This window comes from Haliaeetus albicilla, chromosome 9 (genome assembly GCF_947461875.1).
Source record: "Haliaeetus albicilla chromosome 9, bHalAlb1.1, whole genome shotgun sequence".
Taxonomy (NCBI): domain Eukaryota; kingdom Metazoa; phylum Chordata; class Aves; order Accipitriformes; family Accipitridae; genus Haliaeetus; species Haliaeetus albicilla.
Window position 1 is genome coordinate 31420856 of NC_091491.1, and position 21192 is coordinate 31442047.

A 21192-nucleotide genomic window follows, 5' to 3' on the forward strand; every position below is an offset into this window, starting at 1 on the left:
ATAAGTGCAGTACAGGCAACAAAGAGTATGATAACAGCACAGGGCCTGGATCAAGCCTTTAGTTTAGTGTGAGAACACAAATCAGAGCCTCCTCTCAGCAGCTCTGATAAACCATCAGAGATGGCCCATCAGGTGGGTGCATCTGAGACATTACAGCTTCTGTAGCCAAGAGCACGTGAAGGAGTTATGCAGCTTGCACGCCTGGGTTTTCGCCTGCGGACTGCCCAGCCTGAATGACCTTTTGCAGCTGAGTTGATTAGAGACAACCTCCACAGCGTGCAGTGCAAAGCTGAAGCACAAACTCCTGGGGCTGCACAGAGACCCCCTAACAGCTCTGCCAATACAGCTCCCATGAAGAATCTTTATCTGCCTTGTAAGAAAATCTTGATCTTCCTCTCCCACCATGGAGACTACTGTTGAGTCTGGGGACAGAACAAAGCAGTGTCTGCAATGAAAGCATTACAAGGACAGGAGTTCAGGATGACTTAAACTGTTCATTTATCCCTGGCCCAAGATGTTTGAGATAATGACTGCGAAATGCCAGCCCTAAGGCCATGATCCTTACTGCACAGCTTTTACATACTGGCCTGCTCTTGAAGCGCTGGAGCTAAAAAAACCCCTCACCTTTCAAGTGGGGTCCATTGAATGATTCATCTCATTTCAATCCTCAGTCACCCTTGCAGTTAATTATAGAAACACCAAGATAATTTTGCTTCAGATGGTTGTCTGTGAGCCACACCAGCCCTTCTGACATCAACTGTGCAACTTACTCTTTCAAACCAAGCACCTTAAAGATACATGCCGTGAAAGGAGGGTGCAATCCACATAGATGCAAACAATAAATCTGTGGCAATGATTTGAGTCATTTCACTGGACGTTCGGAAAGCAAACTTCACCTATTACTCTTACTTGGTGCATCTGGAGTTATCAAATAACATTATCAACCAGTGTTTGAATCTTGGATGAGGTAGAAAATCTATGATTACAATATTGATTATGATTAAGATAGACAGAAATAAGGAGGGGGAAAAAAAGGAAAGGAAAAAATCTAATGGGACAGAAATATAGCTGCTGGAAGGCAGATCATGTTGACAAACACAGGAAGGCTAAAGTTCTTCTGCCTCCTCATGCAACAAAATTCCCAGGGAAAGTAGTGCTCTGACTGACCACATTGTTATTGCTTCTTTGAGCCAATAGTCTCAGGGGCAAGATCCAGTCCTTACATGTGCAGCCAAAATGTACTGTCAGGAGATGAATCACCCAGGAGCTCAGAGAGGTTACTTCTACACTTCTACATATTTGCTATCGGACGTTATCTCTGGGCTGCAAATCACTGGTAAGATACAAACATAGAAATACACAGGTTCGTATCAGGAGATCAAAAAGATTGCTTTTGGAAAGGTCGATATGAACAGTCCTGAATTTCAACCCATATGAGAACTGCCTCACACATTTTTAAAGAGAGCACAGCCAGATTAGTGTTGATTTCAGACTGGGTTTTGCTTTATGCCTTGTAATAATGGGCAGGAAAGAATTATTGCTGGCCTTTCTGTCTGGTTGTTGTCACCATCATCATCACTGTAACAGTAGCTGGTATGCCAGAAAAAGCAAGGTCAATAATTTTCTCCTTGGGAGAAATAACCTGGCAAATTTACCGTTTTGCTTTGCATAAGCAGATCGCATCATCTCAGTCCGTATTCATGCTATTCTCTATATTGCCAAGGAAGGAATGCGGCTCACCTGCAGATACTGATGGAAGATTGTGCCACTCACAAGGCATTTACTATGACGCCTTCTGAATATGTGCAGGTATGGAGTGTTTGCCTCACCAGGTCACTGCTTGCTTCATTTGCAACAGTTGCCAACAACAGAGGCCAAAATATGAGAACAGGGCAAGCAAAACACAGCAATTCCTTAGGCTATGCTTCCAGCTTCCAGTGATTTCTGGCTTAGGGACTTCCTGAGCCAGAGCTTGGCTTCTCCATACTTAGCCTCAAGTGGATGTTTCTCCCATAAACTTCCCTAATCACTTTTTGAATTCTGATAAAACTTGAGCACCCACAACATGGGCAGGAGTTTTATGGCTTACCTACACACTGGGGGCCGATCTGCTAAGCTGTTCCCTTGGTCTGCTACCGCAGCCTATATAACAGCGCTCCAGACAGCAACACTGAGCACAGCCTACCTGGTACTGTGAACAGGGCGGAAACCTGCAGCTGCAATCCACCCTGCAAAGGGATTTAACACCAAACAGCGTGACCTGGAAACGCTCTGACTATGGATCCGATGCAACCCCTACTCGCATGTTTCAAACACAGAGTTTAAGACCGCAAGGGATCATTACAATCATCTTGTCTGACATCTCGCATTAGCACTGACTTTGGTGGGAGTTTTGCAGTGACCAGGACAGCAGGTAATCATGCTTCTGGATTATACCTTCAGAAAACACGTCTTCTGCTCCCAAATCTCAGCTCAGTCGCACTGTTTGACATTCTCGCAGCTAAGTAAGACAAGCATTTTAAATTACCCAACTCGTGATTAAACCTTCTATACAACCTGAAAATCAGACCTGAGAAATTTATTCTTTTCATGCTTCCAAGTCTGTACCAGTGAGGAAAAACAAAGTCATTAGTTTCAGACTCCAGCTCACTCCCTGTCTGGGAGTGTATTTGCTTAAGCCTCTTTCCTTACTAGAACCTTGGCTCAGACCCTTCTCTTCAAGGTGTTACCAGAAGATGCCAAAGGGAAAGCTTCCTTCATTCACACCCATTTGACATCAGGTTGCTGTAAGGCAGGATTTGGCCTGTGGAGCTAACAGAGTTTTCTTTGATTCTCTAATCAGGTTATCCCACATGCCTAAGTGCTGCCCCAGCAGCTAACAACCTGCATAAAGGTATTTCTGCACATTATGGGAATAGCATCCCTGTAGGATTAGAAGTTTGCCTTTTTGATTTTGCTCTCTTTCACCGTTTAGCTAACTCTCCTAGCACCTCCTGGAGCTTTCAGACCTTCAGAAAGTCAAACAAGATGAAGAAAAAAACGAACAGCCCTATTTTTCTTCTTTTCTCCCAAACTGCCATTGCCAGCCCTCTGTAATCAACAGGTAGAGCTAAAGGCATCTGATGAGCTACAGAGAGGGCCAAAGCAACGCACAGAGAAGAAAGATAAGAACCGGCTAGGAAACATCAGACCTAAGGACTGTGATCAAATTCATGTCATAAAAATATGGACCACAAATCCAGCATGGGCTGAGGGTAAAGTTTATCATCTTTTCCCACATTTTTGGCTAAGAGGCAGAGGGTGCCCTTCTTTTTTAGAGACACTTATGTCTCCAAATCCAACTAATTTTTTGGGTTTGAAAAGGATGGGGAAGGAACCATCCATTTCTAAATGGAAGGCTGGCCCAAGGTTAAAGGCTGATTCTGGGTCCACATCTCTTGAGGGCAGAACTGCTTATTCATGGCAAAAGAAAAGAATCTCACCTGGGGAGAACAATGCACCCTAATATACCAGTAAGAAAAATAACCCCAAGCAAAGACACACTAAAACATAAGCAAAGAACTGAAATGACCAGGACATCAAGCATCAGCTTGCAAGTGAAAACTAAGAGACTTAAACATATACAGCACAATCAGCAACAAAGTGGGAACAAGCTGCTTGGGAACAAGTATTTGACAGCAAGTGGTGGGGGAGTTGTTGGAGGGCCTCCCTATAGCAATACTTGGCCCTTCAGAAACCACAGAAAGTCAAAGGGAGTTATCTGCAGATGTTAGGTTTAAACATGGGACACAAAGCGAAAATCCAAACTGCTGGAAAAGACTTCTGGGGTGCAAGAGCCATTGAAAACTGGAAGTGGGAAGTGTTTGAATCCCCTCCTGAAAACCTCACATCCCATATGGACAGCTGGCAAATGGCTTCGGGGTGCAGAGCTGCAGTGACAGCCTGTGGGCTGCAGCTCATCTTGCTTCCCTAATGCTGTAGATTATAACCTCTCATAAGCAAGTTTTGGGTGACAGCAGTAACTCACAATATAGTGCAGCACAAGGACCCTCCCACAATGACCTAGCAATGAATACAGAAGAAAAACCACACAGAGATTAGTCATTGCTTCTTCTGTATCAGCAATTCATCCAGAGTTCTAATGAACGTAAATAATCTCTCCTGCACTCTGAACAACAGACCGAGAGCTCACATACAGGGACATGAGCATGGTATAGCTTATTTTGCTGGGAGAGGGGAGGGAAGTTGCTGGAATAAATTACATTGGCAACACAGGCACAGGGACATGAACTCACTTTCTGCGAGCATGGCAGAAGAAACACATTTTTTGGAGTGACTGCACAGAGGAGATGGTATTGGCTGCGGGAATCAAAAGTGACTGTTGTGCTAAAAACAGGCATATGGTCAACTACTGTAGTTGAACTGTAACTTAGTAAAGTGTGGTAAGTGAATTGCTTTAATCTTGTGACTCCGTCCTTCATTTCCTCAGACTGTGAGGAGAGCAGAACAGGAGACATTCTCCCCATTGTGGGATAATTTTTGAGGCTTGAAAATGTTTCCATACTTAAGTGAAGACAGAACACTTTAATCTCAAGAAGTCTGGTGAATTTATAAACCCCAAATTAGATCAGGTCAATTGAAACACTGCACTTCAAATAATTTCAAATGGTTTCATTTAGGTTTTAGGTCTGCAAATACATAGTTGGATTATAAATTAAATATAAAGCAGACATTGGTAGAGGGGTTAAGTGTCAAGATGTAATTTCAACACTTTTGAAACCTTATTTTTGGCATTATTTCTAGAAACGGAAAATCCCAGACCTGATTTCCACCCCCAAAATCCCCAGCCATCCCCAATTGCTATCTCCACTGATGGGTAAATCTTGGCAAACACAACATTTAATTCACTAATGGCCAGCATGAAATTCCTTCCTCCATATTTGAGGAGAGAATTTGGGTATGTGGGAGTTAATCTTTCTCACTTAACTTGACCAGCTGGCCACATTATTAGCAGTGGGTGACACTCTCCTTCCCTTCCTGCTGCTCTCAGAGGGATAGGTCCAGCAAGGGAGAGCCCTGCGGAAGCATCTTGGCCGATTCTCTGATGTTCGGGCCACATTGCCATAGCTGCATCTGTGCGTTGGGGCAAGAGATGTGACCCCTGACAGCCTAAAATATCCTGGCAAAACCCCCTAATTCAGACACAGTGGTAAGCAGTGAGGGTGCTCTTTACCTGGTATAGCTTGTTTTGCTGGGAGAGGGGAGGGAAGATACTGGAATAAATGACACTGGCAACCCTGTAACATTACCAGCATGATGTGGGTCTGAGCTGGGCATACGGCTACCAGCTGCATAGCATAGACTCAGGCCCTGGAGATTGCTGTATTCAGTGGCTTTCAAATAGTTCTACCATTCGGCTCAGTTTTTAGTGGCTTTCCCAGCACAGTAGCAATACCATGGCTGGCATGCTTCCCCTCTGCTGGAATTTGCTTTTCTTGTCAGGAAAACCAAATTCAGCTTTGTATTTTTGGACTCAGAGCAGCTGGAGGTGAATCTGGCAGAGAGTCCTCTCAGCATACAGGGTGAAGGAGTCCCTGTCCCTTGCCCTATAACTATTAGGGAAAGACTAGATATATTTTATGGCTTATGCTAGTAGCAAAGACAACAATGACATGCAATTGAGTCCACAAATGTGCAGTAACATAAGGGCTGTGATGAAAATGGAACAGGGCTTGAGAAATGCTTCACAAACGATATGCAGATGTCAAAATACATTCTACAGTGAGAGAAGGAAGGAGCTCCATTTGCTCCTTCTTAAGACAGCTGTCTTCTCAAGTAAAGGCTAAGGGATAGCTTTGCCGTTGTCTGAGCGTACCAAAGGCTGGAGAGGAAACTTAGAGAAGGCTGCTGGATCCAGCAGGCATACAAGCTGGCCATACTACCTGGAGAAAGGTATATATTTTTAATTGTGAATGTAATTAACGTTTGGAACAGCACAGGCAGGGACAGGGTGACTTCTCTGTTCCTCAGCGCCAGCTTAGGTAAGACCCATGTCTGTCTCTAGTACCACCAAGTTGAGAGTGATGAAGGAGCATCAGGGTTAAATGATCTGCTCTGCATTGGGCTCAGTGTCCAACCACAATCACACTGACTCCTTCCAGCTAAAAATCCACAAGAAGCCTGATGTTGGAAATGACTTAACTACTTTCTGGCACTCAAAGCTACTCATCTTCTGCACACTCCTTGCTCTGACAACACAGAGATCTTTGTCACTTTAAAACAGCAGTGCTTAAGAATGTAACAAATGAGGGACTGTTCTCTAAACTGGTGGGCTGGAAGATAAAATGCCTGGATTTTACTTCTGGCTTTTCAACCAAGTAACTGCCAGAGGCCAAGCACTCCCATGCTCTATGCCTCAGTTGGCCTGTAAATAAAATGGCTGTAGACGTTGCATATTCCAGTGAGAAACTGGATGCTGTTAGGCTTGATAAATACTTGTGAAGTAGTTTGTGTGCCCAAATGGTTGCTTGATGGAAACAAGATATTTTTAACAGCAAGATTTCAATTTTTTTAACCTATAACAATTGCACACACCTCAAAAGTCAACCAGGTCTGACTTCGGGAGGCGCAGTACTGGGGAACAGCACCTGAGCTGCTACTCAGAGTACTCCAATGTGGCTACAGCAATTTGCAAGAGTAAAGTATTTTAATACTGGGGAAATGCTTCTAACTTACAGTTGACTTTTAAAAAACATGGAGAATAAAAGGGTCTATGCTTATGAAATTTTTTCAACAACAATAATTATAGTCGCATGCAATACTGAATAAGCCAAGCAACTGAAAGCATCCTTAGCAACTACTATGTAAAAGGACGTTGTTAAATATCTTGGTAATCAGCTCCCGTTCCTTCAGTAATTTTCATTCTAGTGAAGCTGCATTTCCAAGCCTTCTCACAGCTTTTCTCCTGCCAGCAGAAAAGAGGAGCTGCATATTCCCCACAAAATTGAGACAGTGTATTGTGCATGTTGGCAAGCCCAGCTCATGCTTGCTGTCAGCACTGCTGACCACACCAAACACCAGGTATGAACCCCAGTATAACTACATGAAGTCAGTCACACTACACCAGGACTGCATCTGGTCCAGAAAACATCCAACCACTAGGCTAGGGCAGGCTTCTGGAGTGCTGGAGAGATGAGCATTTGTAAAGCACCAGCAGCACCACCAGAGCACAGGAGACAAGCCTGCCTTGGCACAGAGGGATGATCTGATAAGACAGTTTCCATCTCTGATTTCTTCAATCCAAGGAGATCCTGAGCTCACGACCAGACCTTTGGCCCTCGTTCCAAACCGTTGCATAATACAACGCCTGGCGCAAGATGCTGATTTTCAAAGATTTCTAATTTGAAGGAAATCCCTCAAAATCCCTCCCAGAATGCCAGAGGTAAACAGTTTGTTCAAGGCTTCTGCCGCTCAGACAAACTGGCACAGAGCTACTGCTGAAATCCCTGGACCCTGTCACACAACGGCAGCTATGCCTCGGAAGATTAGTATTGCTTCATAACACTGGGGTCGCTACCTAGAGATAAATCATCTGCTGGCTTTGCCGACTGCAGAAAGATGGGTTCAAGGATTTGTTAGGACTCTTTTTTCCACTGGAGTGAACCTCAGTAGCTTAAAAACTATGATATTCTATTAGCTTTGCTCCAGAGGGACAGCGGGAATACATCGTAGGTTTTGATAGCCTGAGCTTTTACCTATTATTAACACCTGCATGTCAGGTGACAGTGCCTACAAACCATAATCATAACTCGGGGCTCTGCAGTACAAAGTGCTCTGGGGGATAAAGCAAAGCTGTTCCCTATGCCCAAGCGCTTCCAGTCTTTGCACTATAGATGTAGCACTGCTTGCCTTACATGTTCTCACCATCAAATCCACCTCTTTGCTCAAAACGTGATGTGCCTGACCTTGTATGCCACCCTGGGAGTTTTGTCTAAATAAAGACCGAAGGATCCGTCCTGTTGCGATTACTTTCTGCGCAGGCAGCAGAATTACATGCAGCTGGGAGATGTGGCAAACAGTGAGCAGATAGACTCTGCTCCTTGTTTAGATACAATTGTGGACAACAGAGATTTCAAGCTTAATTAGCAACACTGAGGAAGCTGTTAGGCATTTCAAACCGCTTGCAGTTTAAACTGATTAGAACTTTGTGAAAACAAAACAAAATTGTGTAGCAAATTGTTAGGCTAAAATTCAAGTCAAACTGAACTGCATCAAAGGAAATACAAAGAAGTGACTATCGGCAAGAAGAGGGCTTTTTTTTTCTTTTCTTTTGGTAGAGAATTTAATTTCATAGCCTTTAATAAACACGATGCTCCAATCCAAGCTTGCCACTCTGGCAAAGAGCTTAACCAAAATAACACTGGAACTCATAGCTGGCAGACCAAAGAGACTATGAATTGGTCAAATCTGGGCAGAATACAAGAAAAAAAAATATCCAAAATTCCATTCAATCTTCCTGTTTTAGACTTTTGATGTAACTGACCACTGACATGGAAATGTTATCTTGACCTTAACTGCTAAAGCTGAGTTGTGGAGGAAAAAATGACTGACTCTGTGACATCTCAGTGGTTATTTATAGTTCCCCTCACCCTCCTCTTTCTTGGTATTTTTACATTAGAAATGAATTCTTGCCTGCCATGCTTTTCCTGAAGGACTGTCTGAGCAGTGCAAGAATTTGTGACATAAAAACCATCAAGAAAATGGAATCTTGTTGATTAACATGGAAATCAAATTTTAATTGGAAACTCTGTCAGTAAACTAGTATCCAGCAAAGCTGAGCTTTTCTTTTTGGTTACAGATTGAACACCACCAGCCTTTTAACTACAACCTGTTTAATGCTGGCATTTTATGCTTCCTGCGCTCTCCAAGAGAGTTTTCCTGGACAAACCAAGGGAAAAGACAGGGCTACTAGTTGAGAATCTACGTACTTCTGAACTTTGCACAAAAAGAAGGCAGAATCCTTCCTCTTCACTCCTTGAGAATAAAAAACCCTCATCTCTCTAAGCCACAAGAAAAGGCACACAACCCATTTTCCCCTGGTTATTTCAAGTCACAGATAACGGCATCTCTAAGTTGCTTCTAATAGCTACCAAAGGTTAAATATTTCAGCTGAATATCAGTTTAACAGCTCCCCCTTCCACCTAAATTGCTCAAGCAAAGAGAATGCAAAGCTTCTCCTGAATCTGTCTTAAAAGTCACAAGAGAAAGTTGTGTTTTCTAGTGGCAGGGGCAGAGCACTGGAAACTAAAGGTGCTTGGCTTCTGTCCTTGGGTTCACCAGTGACTCCGAGAGTTTCGCTTCATTTCATTATTTTCCACCTCTGTGCTTCACATTATCTGTGGAGTGGTTTTAGTAAACTGCTGGGAGGCCTGTGATGCTCTGACAGAAGTCATGTCTCTCTTACGAACACCAAAGTCGGCACCTAGAACTACCAAGAAATAAACAACTCCCCAAACTGAACCAAACCAAAAAAACAAGCAAGAAGGTAATAAGATTTTGCACAGAATTTCACAGAGCTTTCACCAAAACACTTTTTGAGTGCATGTCGTGGTTTAACCCCAGCCAGCAACTAAGCACCACGCAGCCGCTCACTCACTCCCCCCCCATCCAGTGGGATGGGGGAGAAAATCAGGAAAAGAAGTAAAACTCCTGGGTTGAGATAAGAACGGTTTAATAGAACAGAAAAGAAGAAACTAATAATGATAATGATAACACTAATAAAATGACAACAGTAGTAATAAAAGGATTGGAATGTACAAATGATGCGCAGGGCAATTGCTCACCACCCGCCGACTGACACCCAGCCAGTCCCCGAGCGGCGAATCCCTGCCCCCCACTTCCCAGTTCCTAAACTAGATGGGACGTCACATGGTATGGAATATGCTGTTGGCCAGTTTGGGTCAGGTGCCCTGGTTGGGCATGAGAAGCTGAAAAATCCTTGACTCTAGTCTAAACACTACTGAGCAACAACTGAAAACATCAGTGTTATCAACATTTTTCACATACCGAACTCAAAACACAGCACTGTACCAGCTACTAGGAAGACAGTTAACTCTATCCCAGCTGAAACCAGGACAGTGCAAGATAATAATTTTTCAGTGTATATGTGCAAGGTGTGAAATACAGGTCATGGCAACAGTTCAGCATAAAAATAGCTGCTTTTAATAGATAACGTAATCCAGTATAAAGCTTGGAAAGAAAACCCCAAAACTCACAGCACTTGGATGCTGCTGCTACCCAAACTGACAGTAAGAACATGATCCCCCCAAATCCCTGATGTGTTTCTTGAAGAGTTGCCAAATGCATTTAAGTCCCTGATGTGATGAGAATGTATTGGAGCCTTTAGGGGAATGGGAGACTTATCTGTGCCTGGAATATGACAGCTGAAAACTTTGTGGGTGCTCTGAGGTCCTTCCAAAGGAAGGGGAAAAGGTGGCTTCTTATTTCCTGAAGAAATGCTCCTGAGTGATATGCATATATTAAAGACTTTGGAAGAACACTGGGCAGGGACCAGAGGCAACCAGCACTGGCCATTGACAAGAATAACACAAAGCAGAATTTAGTGAGTCAATGTAAGGCAAGAACTGTGTTTCTATACTCTTTCCCCTCCACAACAAGACCAGGAATTTTTTTTATTTTTTTTGGGGGGGGGGGGCAGGGGACAGGATTTCTTCAGAGGCTTGAACTAGTTATCCCCTGGAGCGACACCCATTATTCTGTCTACAGTCAGACTCTAATTGGAAATAAATGCAGGCTGCTGAGTAAGTCCAGGGCCAAATATATCACCTAGCAAGTACTGGGATTATATTTAGATGCACTGACATCCCTATTCTTTTCATTCAGATGACCTGGCTGTTTGCTTCAGCTCCTGGTCCGGAGAAGCAAGTTTGAGCCACCTGCAAAGATAAGAGTGACAAAGAAGAAGGGGATACAAAAAGGGAAAATGGAGACAGCTATGTTAGAAGAATCCAGACAAGGCATGGCACAGATAAGAGAACTTCCCAAAGAAGTCAAGTGAGATGTGAGAAAAGTGAAAATCCACCTGCTTTCTAGCTGGAGACTGATGTTCCACCCTGAGAACCCATCCATCGCCTTCCTTCCTGCACTATGAGATGATCTCATTCACAGACAGACAGAGATAGACAAGATGATTTACATCAGCCCCTCTGCACCTCCAGCGCATCTCTGAGGGTGCTTCTGCTAGAACTTAGCAAGATGTACAGTTGGGAGAAAAAGGATGATACATTATTCCTTCTAACCTTACAAACTGATACCCGCACTATAGATCAGAACCTTCCTGGAATGTGTCAACAATAGCTTTGGGCTACTCTTCTATTCAAGGGACTGTTGGGCAGAAGATTCCTTGCAACACAACTGCCTACCCAGTTGATCTAACCTCTTGGCACTGTTCTTTTGCTCTCAAACTAGAAAAATTAGGCTCCTTGTGAAAAAAAAAAAAAAAAAAAAAAAGGAGTTTTCTTATTTTGGACAGACAACGTGGAGACTTGGATACAGAGATATTGGATGGCAAAACCATTGGAATGCAAATAAAAACGTCTTGGGCTCAGAGTTGCCATCAAGAGCATGTCTGAGTAGGTGGTAATTCTCTGGTGTCAGCAGGGTTAGTCAAGGATGTTCAGAGCAGGAAACCTGCACTCTAAAGTAATTTCTTTCCCTTTCATCACCACAAGAAATTTTGGATTAATTTGGAATATGAAGGACACTGGTCTGAGCTGTCGGGAAGGTTTATGTCAGAGCAGAGCAGACTGAAAATCAAGCTGACAGCTGGCATTTCTTTACCAGGTCTTTTACATCACTTGAGGAGGCTGCCCTGGATGCTATTTAAAGTTGAAAAGCACAGCCACTGAACACTGTGCTAGTCAACTAACTGTCAGTTCCTAATATATACTAACCAGATTACTCCTGAGTTTGTGAAAGCAACACCAAAGGCTTCCAGCCAAATATTACATTTTAAAAAAGAAACAACAGTTGAGAAAAAACAGCAAAACCCAAATGTGAATGGAGCTTTTGAAGAGAAGAGATTCACTTGGTCACACACAGCAGTAACACAAACTCCACAGTCTTGTGACAGCACTCAAGAATCAACAAGCAAAGCAGAACAGCAACGGAAGGAGAAACCAACTTGTCCAACCTCACTGTTTTCCTAGTGACACAGTTACATAAGAAATGTGCATTTATATAAACACACTGAATGTATAATGATATTATATAACGTGTTCATTCTCCAGTCAATAGCGTCCTCTCAGTGTATGGACTCTCCGGCTGAAATCACAGTGGTTATGGAGTATAGAGGAAAAAAATAACATTATTCCAGGATCATTTTGTTCTGTAACTGTTCCATTTTGTTATGGGGATTTTCTTTCCGTAACAGTGGAAAAGACCATGCTCTGGTGCTTCATGCAGTATTTTAAAAGGCCTGAGATCACCTGCACCAGTGGTTGTTTCTCATTAACGTAACTGCAGAATTGCTCATCTCCATCCTAATACAAGTTACTTCCAACTTTCCTTTCTGAAGGCCAGAAATTGCCATTTCCCCAGCAAGAACATCTGAACACCCAAAGTAATCTGACCCTTGCCTTTTGCCAAGTAGCTCACACAAAGTAAAACTGGTATGGCTCGCATCTTTCCATAGCTGCTGATTTAATGGATCCAGTAATAACAACAGAAGGAAGGGCCGTTCTTTATCACGCTCCAACTATGGACCAGACCCAGGTGCAAAGGGACAAGACAGTCTGGAAATAACATGTGTCCCGTGTACCTGATTGATCCAGCTAACGCAGGCAATATGGACAAGTGCTGGTGGTCTCCTAATGAAGGAAACACATTTTGCTGCTGGCACCATACTACCCTCCTGTGCAAAGTGGTCCCTCCCCCCAGCTTCCAAAGAGATGAGGGAGAAGGACAGAGGGACAGGGAGTGGCAGTGAAGGGCGGGGAGCAAGGAAGCGATCTAGGACTTTCTGAGTCATCCTCTTTTTCCGGGTTTGCTGCTGGGGCAGCATAGCCCAACTCTGCCCTACCTGCAAGTTTTCCTATGGAAAAGTTACCATTGGCTCCTTCACATGCAGCGTGAGTCCAGCGAGCATCCTCCTGCCAGTTCTGCAAGGGCAGCTAAGGAGTCTTGCCGGAAATCTGGCCCCAGAGAGAAACAGCAGTGGAAAGCAGCCATTTCAGAAGCACATTATTAAGCCATCAGACCAGTAGCTACAGGATCCCGATGGAAAAGTTGATCCAGGCACTTTGTATAATTACTTGAGCCCTCCCAGAGTCATTTATTCCCCTTTGTGGTTGGCAGGGAAAGTCAATATCTTCTGGAGCTGCAAAGTCATAGGGCTTTTTAAGAAGCCAGGTTTGTAGGTGAAGACATTTCTCTTTGTAAAATCTTCACTTGAGTACAGTATTCAGCAGCAATCCAGGCTTTCTGCAGAGCTAATGCAGCAAGTTCAAATGAGCATGGCACACAGGCAAGTTTAAGCTTTCCATTTGCTTTACCCACATATGTTTTAACACTCACATTTTTAGATGAGGAGGCATAAAAATAGCTTAATTGTGCATATTGCCTACAGTACTGCTGGACTCCACCTGTGGGAAGGAACTGGAGTTTAAATTTTATTAAAGTTGCACATGTTTCCAGGAGGTTGCTAATTATCCTGCGTGTTTTATACAGTATTTCTGGCTCCAGGGTCTTTCTGTACTTTTCTGAAAGAAACCCAACACAAAAATATTTGAGCTGAGATCTGGAATGCATGACTGAAAACCAGGCACTCACTCCAGGGTTCATCTGACCCCACATATCCTTGTTCTTACCAGGCTTTGGAAAGCGCCTTGAGATCTGCTGGTGAGAAAATACTGCCTGGATACCAAAGACCTGTCTTTCCAATTTACTTCTCCTGCTTCCATGCACTTTAAACTCCACTGTTTGCCTGGCATTCCTAGGACTACAGCTGGGTGTAGACCTGATCTTTTCAGGGCCTAATGTGTCAATTAATGCACTTTGGGTACAACCCTCCTTTTAACTACCAGTCGCTCACAGTCACACACTGCAAAGTGTCCTCAGGGATGGGGTGTTCTGTATTTTAGGGTGGTTAATTCAAACCGCCTTTTCTTAAAGACGCTCTATGCCTGCAGCTTGAGTTGGGGTATGTTCAGCATCTTGGAAAAACAAAAACAAACAAAGCAGCCCATAGTCTCTCACGGAGAAGACAAACCACAAGATGGCTAGAAAGGAGGCCAATTTTTGTAAACACCAGCTTTTACCTCTTCTGACCTAGATGGCTGACCACCCCAAGCACCACCTCTAAGTGCTTTTCTTGTGCTCCTTGTACAAAGGCAGACAAATCTCCAGTGGCCATAAATCATCATTCTTCAGTAGTATCTGCTGGAGTTACTGACATCTGGACCTGCCATAGCAGTGGTCTAACAGGAGGAACGTGTTAGCTAGTACCATGTACGGGACACGGGGATCTTGCCAGCATACGATGTGCATGCTTCCCATCTTCCCACCATGCCTGGGCTCTCTGCTCTCTTTTGGGACTGTGACAAAAAGAAAACAAAACAAGGCACCACTCCTTCTACCCCAAATCCACAATTCGTGAGGTCCTTGGCGCTATCACAGCATTGTTTTTGTGCAGAATCCCTGGCATCTAATCCACTTATGATTTTTAGTGCTTTACAGGTTTGACTAAATCAAGACTTCCATAACAGTGTCCAGGTATAGTCTGAAGACATCGAGAGATGCAGACTTATTGCTTACTAGTCTTTTGTTCCAGTAGTAACCAGTCATACTGTTAAACTGTCTCGTTTCTACTACAAGTGTTTGGCTACTGCTTCCACCATTGTTCTGCCTTTCACCACTATAGAAGTTTCTTTATTAGCCAGTACATTACCCTTATACATTACGTCACACCACCTCTGAGAAGCTAAACTGTCTGAACTCACTTTAAAGTATTTTTTCTCCCACCTTTGGCTCTTTTCTCCACCTTCTTCAGTCTTTTAGTGTCCTTGCTGAATGGAAAGAAGACTAGACAGGGGATTCCACTCTCTCCCCAACACTGGACTTGATATAAACCCACTCTTCAACTTAGTCTTCCCCACTCTTTATAAGCAGGTCTTTTGCAAGGGCTAGTATCAGCCCTTTTTGCCACAACACTGGAAGGCTTCCTTAGCTGGCTGTACAGAAAGCTCTGTTCCTTCCTAAGGAAGGCACTTTGCAGCATGAGACTCCAGTTGTAGATAGAGCTGGTGTGCCAGAAAGTTATAGTTTTGTTCCTGGACAGATAGATGGCCTCACAGTTGGGTGTATTAAACCAATTTTGCTCAAATGAATCCAGGATGTTCATCAGTCCATGCCCCTCCATTCCACTGCTCTGACATCATACTAATTCCCTAATTTTATCAGCAGTTATTTTTTTTCTTTATTGCTAATAACAGATTATAGATAAGCATCAATTACTATCAGTTGTAACAGTTCTGCAGTACCGCACTAGAAATCTATTTCAGCCATGCTCTTTCACATGCTTTCTCTTGTAGGGGCCATTGCACTGGTCCCAAATATGTGGTTGGGGGACAGACTGTTTATCCCAGGCTGCCTGGTTACCATTACAGGGAGTCTTAACCAGAAGCCATTAACAAGCTGTGTGATTTAACAGCATTTCAGGGTTTGCATAATGTGTGGTAGTTACTCCTCATGTCTATATGAAATAAAAACTTCAGTGTGTAAAAGGTTTTTGAGAAATATTTAAGAATTGCTTCAACAGGAGAAAAAAGTATTTTACCTTACTACAGGGAAAAAAAAACAACCCAATGCTAATCACTCTGACAAGCCCCTGGAAAGCAACAAGCTGACTCTGGTTATTATTGTGTAGGTGATAGTTGCATTTAGGTATGTCTGAGTGACAACATTTTCAAAGCTACTGGTCAAGCCTACTTCTGCAACAAGGAAAGGGCTCAAAATCACCAGGCAGAGATAATCCTAAGGCTGGAAGCATGGAGAGAACTTGGAGACTGACTATCCCCCAAATGACAAAACTGCAGTATAAAAGAAAGTGCATTTCCAATGCCAGACCTTTCACAAACAGAACTAGGAGAAAGAAATGTGAAAGATCCCTGAGGAAGAAACTGGGAAGCATTTGCAACAGCAGATACAGAGTGAGGGGAACTTCTGAAACTAACCTAAGTATAAGGTAGTTTTATGCATCTGTAACTCCATTTCTGTAAGCTGCAACTTTATAAACCTTTTTAATAATTCAGTGTCTTTGGATGTTACACTTACTTGCTGTAACCTTAACTCAGTTTGAATTAATGGTGGTGATATTACATTAAGGTACTTAAAGTGGAGTACCAGGAGCCTCTAGTCATGCCCTCTGTCAATAATACACTGCTGCAGAGAAGAGAACATGTTTACCGCAAGCTGCTCTGGCCAGCCTAAGACATGGTAAGATGTAGAAGAGAAATCCAGCTAGGAGAAGCTCCCAGCACTCCAGAGCTGTGGCCATCCAGTCAGCTAAGCCCTCTGAAGTCACTCCGTGCAAGTCTCAATGAACAAACGATTAACATCAACCCATTTCTCAGGGAGGTAAAACCAAGGCACAGTGAAGCAACTCAAGCTGAGCAAAAAGTAGACATAAGGCAGCAGAAGAATTCAGAGTAAGAGCAAGGGCTGTGAGATATGGACCCAGGACTGTGTTCAAATAGCTTAGCCCCAGCTACTTTAAGTTAACCAGATTTCTCATTTTCCTCCTCCTGCTCTAGGGCACTCTCAGCAACTTTGGCATGCTTGAGGCCAGCACACAGACCTGCTGGATTATGGATCTGGGAGCTAAGGGAAACACCGAGGGGAAGGACTGGCAGACACCTGAATGGACATAATGATGCTCTGGGCAGAGGGAGGAAAAAAATACATTTCCCAGCTGGCTCCCAGTGCCCAGACATTACAGAGTACAAGAGGTAACTCAAACACCAGGAAAAACTCTTGAGGGCAATGTGGACAGAAAACCTCAGAGTTGAATGCAGCTCTCGCAGCCTGGCCATGCCACCCCAAATAGATCATGTCACAGAGGGGCATAGGCTAGCTCACCTGCCATACATACCCTATAGGGGGTAAAAGCAGCACCACAGGACCACTTTCCCATGCTGGGATCTCCTCCCCACAAAGCACACCAGGACCTCCTTCTTTTGGCAGACTTGTGAAGGGCTGGTTACATTTTCCCCTCCCCTTCCTACAGGTACTGCTATTTGGCATGTACAGGTGACATTAGCTACACATGCACCCGAGCTTTGTAAAACCCATGTAGGAACATGCTAGCTCAGACATGCAAGATGAACTCAATGCATATTGGAAGAAGAGTGACATAAGTAGACCCCCATTTTTTAAATCTTTGGCAAGGATTTCAGAGGGTAGGGTTGTCTCTACCCTCTGTTTTCATAGGCTAGGATAGTTTCCAAAATGGCTTGTGCTTTAGATCCCATGCACTTCTTAAAAAAAGATATTTTTCACCAAAACCTACTGGAAAAGAAATCTATCAATAGAAAGGGGCAGCTGCACCTTGCAGATATGCACAGCTGAAGATCTTTTATGTAAGAATCCCCCTGACCGTGTGGAGAGCTGTTAAGATGTCAGATCATGGTTTGTTGCTCCCAGGGAAGCTGCTGCAGCACTCAGTCAGAACAAGTTTACGTCTTGGAGGAATTAATTTGTCTGAATAATGTCATCCTGGTTAAACAAAATGTTAGGGAAAATATTGCAGCGTTCTGGTGCACCTCCCTGAACTGATGCCTATATATGGGGATTAGCCAGTGTGAAAGGGATCCTGCTGAGTCAAACTGGATTATAGCAGTGTTATTTTATAGAGACAGAAGAAAAGGGGAGGGAGGGAGGAGCTAGGGAAGCCTTGCAAAAATATCAGCCGTTTGACACGTTAAAGCAAACAGCACGGATGTGAAAATGCTGCCTGCTTACATGAGTGCATCAGAGCCAGGTCAGCTGACAGCAGCAACCAAAAATAAGTTTTTACCCCTTTTAGCCCTGCAGGCAACCCAGCTCCCAGAAAGCAAGGTGGACTCCAATCCCTTCTGAGGCATCAGGAGATGTGTTGGCTGTGTTCCCGCCATGCACCCAATGATGTGGCAGCAGCCTGGTGGTGATGTTCCTCACATGAGGAGGATGTCCTGGAGAGCCTTGCTAGGCCTGCCCGATTGCCTAAACAGCACGTAAGGGAGCAAACAAGCTTGCAGACTCAGCTCTCAGAGCCCTTGGGAAGCTGGTGCAGATGGCAGGATGGAAAAACATGCAGGCTTTCAATAAAGTCCCTGAGGTGCCTCCATTTTTCATCACCAGGCATTCACACAACCACTTATGCGCTGATTGTTCAATGCTGGCTGGAGACTTGGGGCTGGTGGCAAGTCACAAACGAGACATGCCCTTGTACATCTTCTTTGCAGAGCTGGATCTGCAGTGTGTTCTTAGAGCGTGCCTGGAGGGCTGATGTCCTCTCTCTCCAGCAAACAGCTTGACCTTACAGTGATAGCATCAATTCCTCTGTCGGTCTCTCTGGCCCAGCAAATATTTATCTGTGCAAAGCAGAAATGCTTGCCCAGGAGAAAGCAAGAGATGCCTACACCAACCATCTGTACCCTGCAGAGCAGGGGGGCACACTGGGGGCTGCCTTCCAACTCTCACTTCAAAATCAGCCCCAAATATCCCACATCTCAGGTCAGTGCTTTGAACAGTGAGACTGTGCAAAGGGCCCAAGGGTGGGTGAAGAAGATGCCCCCCCTACCCTGATTATGTCATTAAAGGACAGACCTTGCTTAAGCACAGAAGAGCAGCAAAACTCAGGCAGGGGAGGAGGTGGTACTTTTCAGGCCAGAAAGAGATGCCACAGTAAGAGGCAAGGCTTGTGCCTCTTTTTGTAGTGCTTCTATTCAGCAATGCTGGCTTTGGCGGATCAAAATCCCCAAGCCTGCTCCTCCTGGGAAGTGTCAGAGCCTCACTGAGTGTGGTGGACTGTGCTAAAAGTTGTGCTTTGCAACACTGAGCTGAAGACTGCTGTGGTAGCAGTGGAAAAACACTCCTCCATCCTCCACTGCCCAGTGCCAGAGTATCAAATGCAATGCTATGCTAGCCAGAGCTTACAAACACATGGTTCAAAGGGAAAAATTCAAATGGATTTGAGTCATGGGAGTATGAAAAAAAAAGATTCTCAAAAAACAAATAGAACATATCAGTCATGTTGTAACTTAGAAAGCCAAAATTTCCTCCCAAAGCCAGCAGTGAAACAGTTTCCAAGATTCCAGGGTGCATCTCTGTCTGGAGCTAATATAGACATTTTTTTAATCCAAGTTTCAAGCCCAGTAAAATCCACTTGACAATAAGAACCCCTCCTGGCCAGCCAGCCAAAGAAATCACACCTCGCCTCCTCAACCCACCTTTTCCCCACAGGGAGCATTGTAGCCCATACAGCTGTACCCCTCCAGCATCGCCACCAGCATCCAGTGCCCACAACACATCTACCACGGAGCAAGACGCTTTTCCACCCCGTTTTTGCAGTCAGCAGTATTAGCCCTGTGCTCTTCCAAGTGGGGAGCTGGAGCAGGTTGGTAGCCCGTGGTGGAAGGAGAGGTGCAGTCCTGACCCACATCCTCCCAATGAGTACTTCCATCCCTTCCCTGCCCCTCACCGGTCCTGCACATCCCAGGGTATTATCTGCACGCTGGCCTCAGCTGGAGCTGCAACAAGACCTCTCCCCAAGCAGCCTCTCCATTCACATCTCCCCTACATCTCAAGGAAAGGGCAGTTTTGAGGTGGTTTTGCCCTCCAGTTGAGGAGGTTTCACAGCCCCTGTCACTCATCCCCATGGCCCGTTTCCTAACCACATACTTCTCAGAAAACAGCCTGGGCGTACCGCACCTTCACTTTCTTTTCCTGGCTGTGTCAAACAAAATGGTCAGAACTGCCTTTTCTGGTGGAGCCAGCCCTGAATGAGAGTGAATTAGAGCATGACTAAACAACCAGGCCATGCGGGAGCTATAGGTGGAAGAAAACCTACTTTCTAGGTACTCAGATGCAGCTTGCCTTAAATACACCGAGCACAGGTGACATCGACACTAGGGTGATTGCAAGACAGTTGTAGGTAGGGCTGGTTAAACTATTCTTCCCTGAGAGGTACCAACGAGTCTCCATCGTCACTCCCAAGAGATGTGCATGTCAGACCAAGCACATGGCTTGTAGCTAGATGAAGTTATCTGGGATGAATTCCACCACAAGCATCAGACCCATTTAATAGAAATCCAGTTGTCTCCAAACCAGACAAAAAATGCACTCCCTTAAAGAAATAGCAGTAAAAAACAAAACATGCCCCCCCCCCAACACCCTGTGTGTAAACATCAACAAAAACTAAGTAGTTTAATACATTTTGCAAAAGTAAAACCAGAATAAATGCTTTGCCTCCAACACATAAGGAACATATTATTACCACATTGTCTTCAGTGATTATTTCAGCAATGCATTTAAACATTTAGAGGGAAGAATGTTTGCTAAAATATTGTTATGTAACATGGGGAAAATGACTAATTCTGCCCTTGATCTTTTCGTATTTTGCTCCAAGTAAGAGTCACTAGATCTTATTCTCTGGTCAAAGCAGCAGCACGGCTGAATTCTGACCTGATTCCCCCAGTGGCTTTTACAGTGGGCTGATCCTATCCTCTGCAGCTGAGTTATTCCAGAGTTACTGAGCATAACTGTCTTCTGAATCAGTCCTTCAGGGCTGCACATTTCCAAAGGCAGGTGGAATAAACAGTGTGCATTTCTCCATGCTCCCTGCTGACAGAGGTCAGAGATCATTTACTTCCAGCTCCTCATGACTTGCACGGAGTCTGGAGCCCTTACACATAAGCCAAGCGGGGCCAACCCCATCCAGCAGTTGTAAGCATACTTCAGCAACTGCTGACTCATGGAGTGGGTTTGCTACGTGAATTCCTCTCCTCTCCTGATAGCAGATGCAGAAGTTATTGAAGATCTGTCCTGTGGGTTTCCTTATTGCCAGTGCATTTGCATCAAGAGTATACATAAAAGACAGGTTCTTACAGACACCTGCTGGAAGCTGCCATTTTCCTA

The 21192-nt window shown here is 44.3% G+C and overlaps 1 protein-coding gene across 9 annotated transcripts in view; it reads right to left on the bottom strand.

Annotated features, from left to right (window-relative positions):
- The window catches only part of LPP (LIM domain containing preferred translocation partner in lipoma), a 353044-nt gene that overhangs the window by 20500 nt on the left and 311352 nt on the right, over positions 1–21192 (bottom strand). The gene's annotated exons all lie outside the window — the stretch shown is intronic.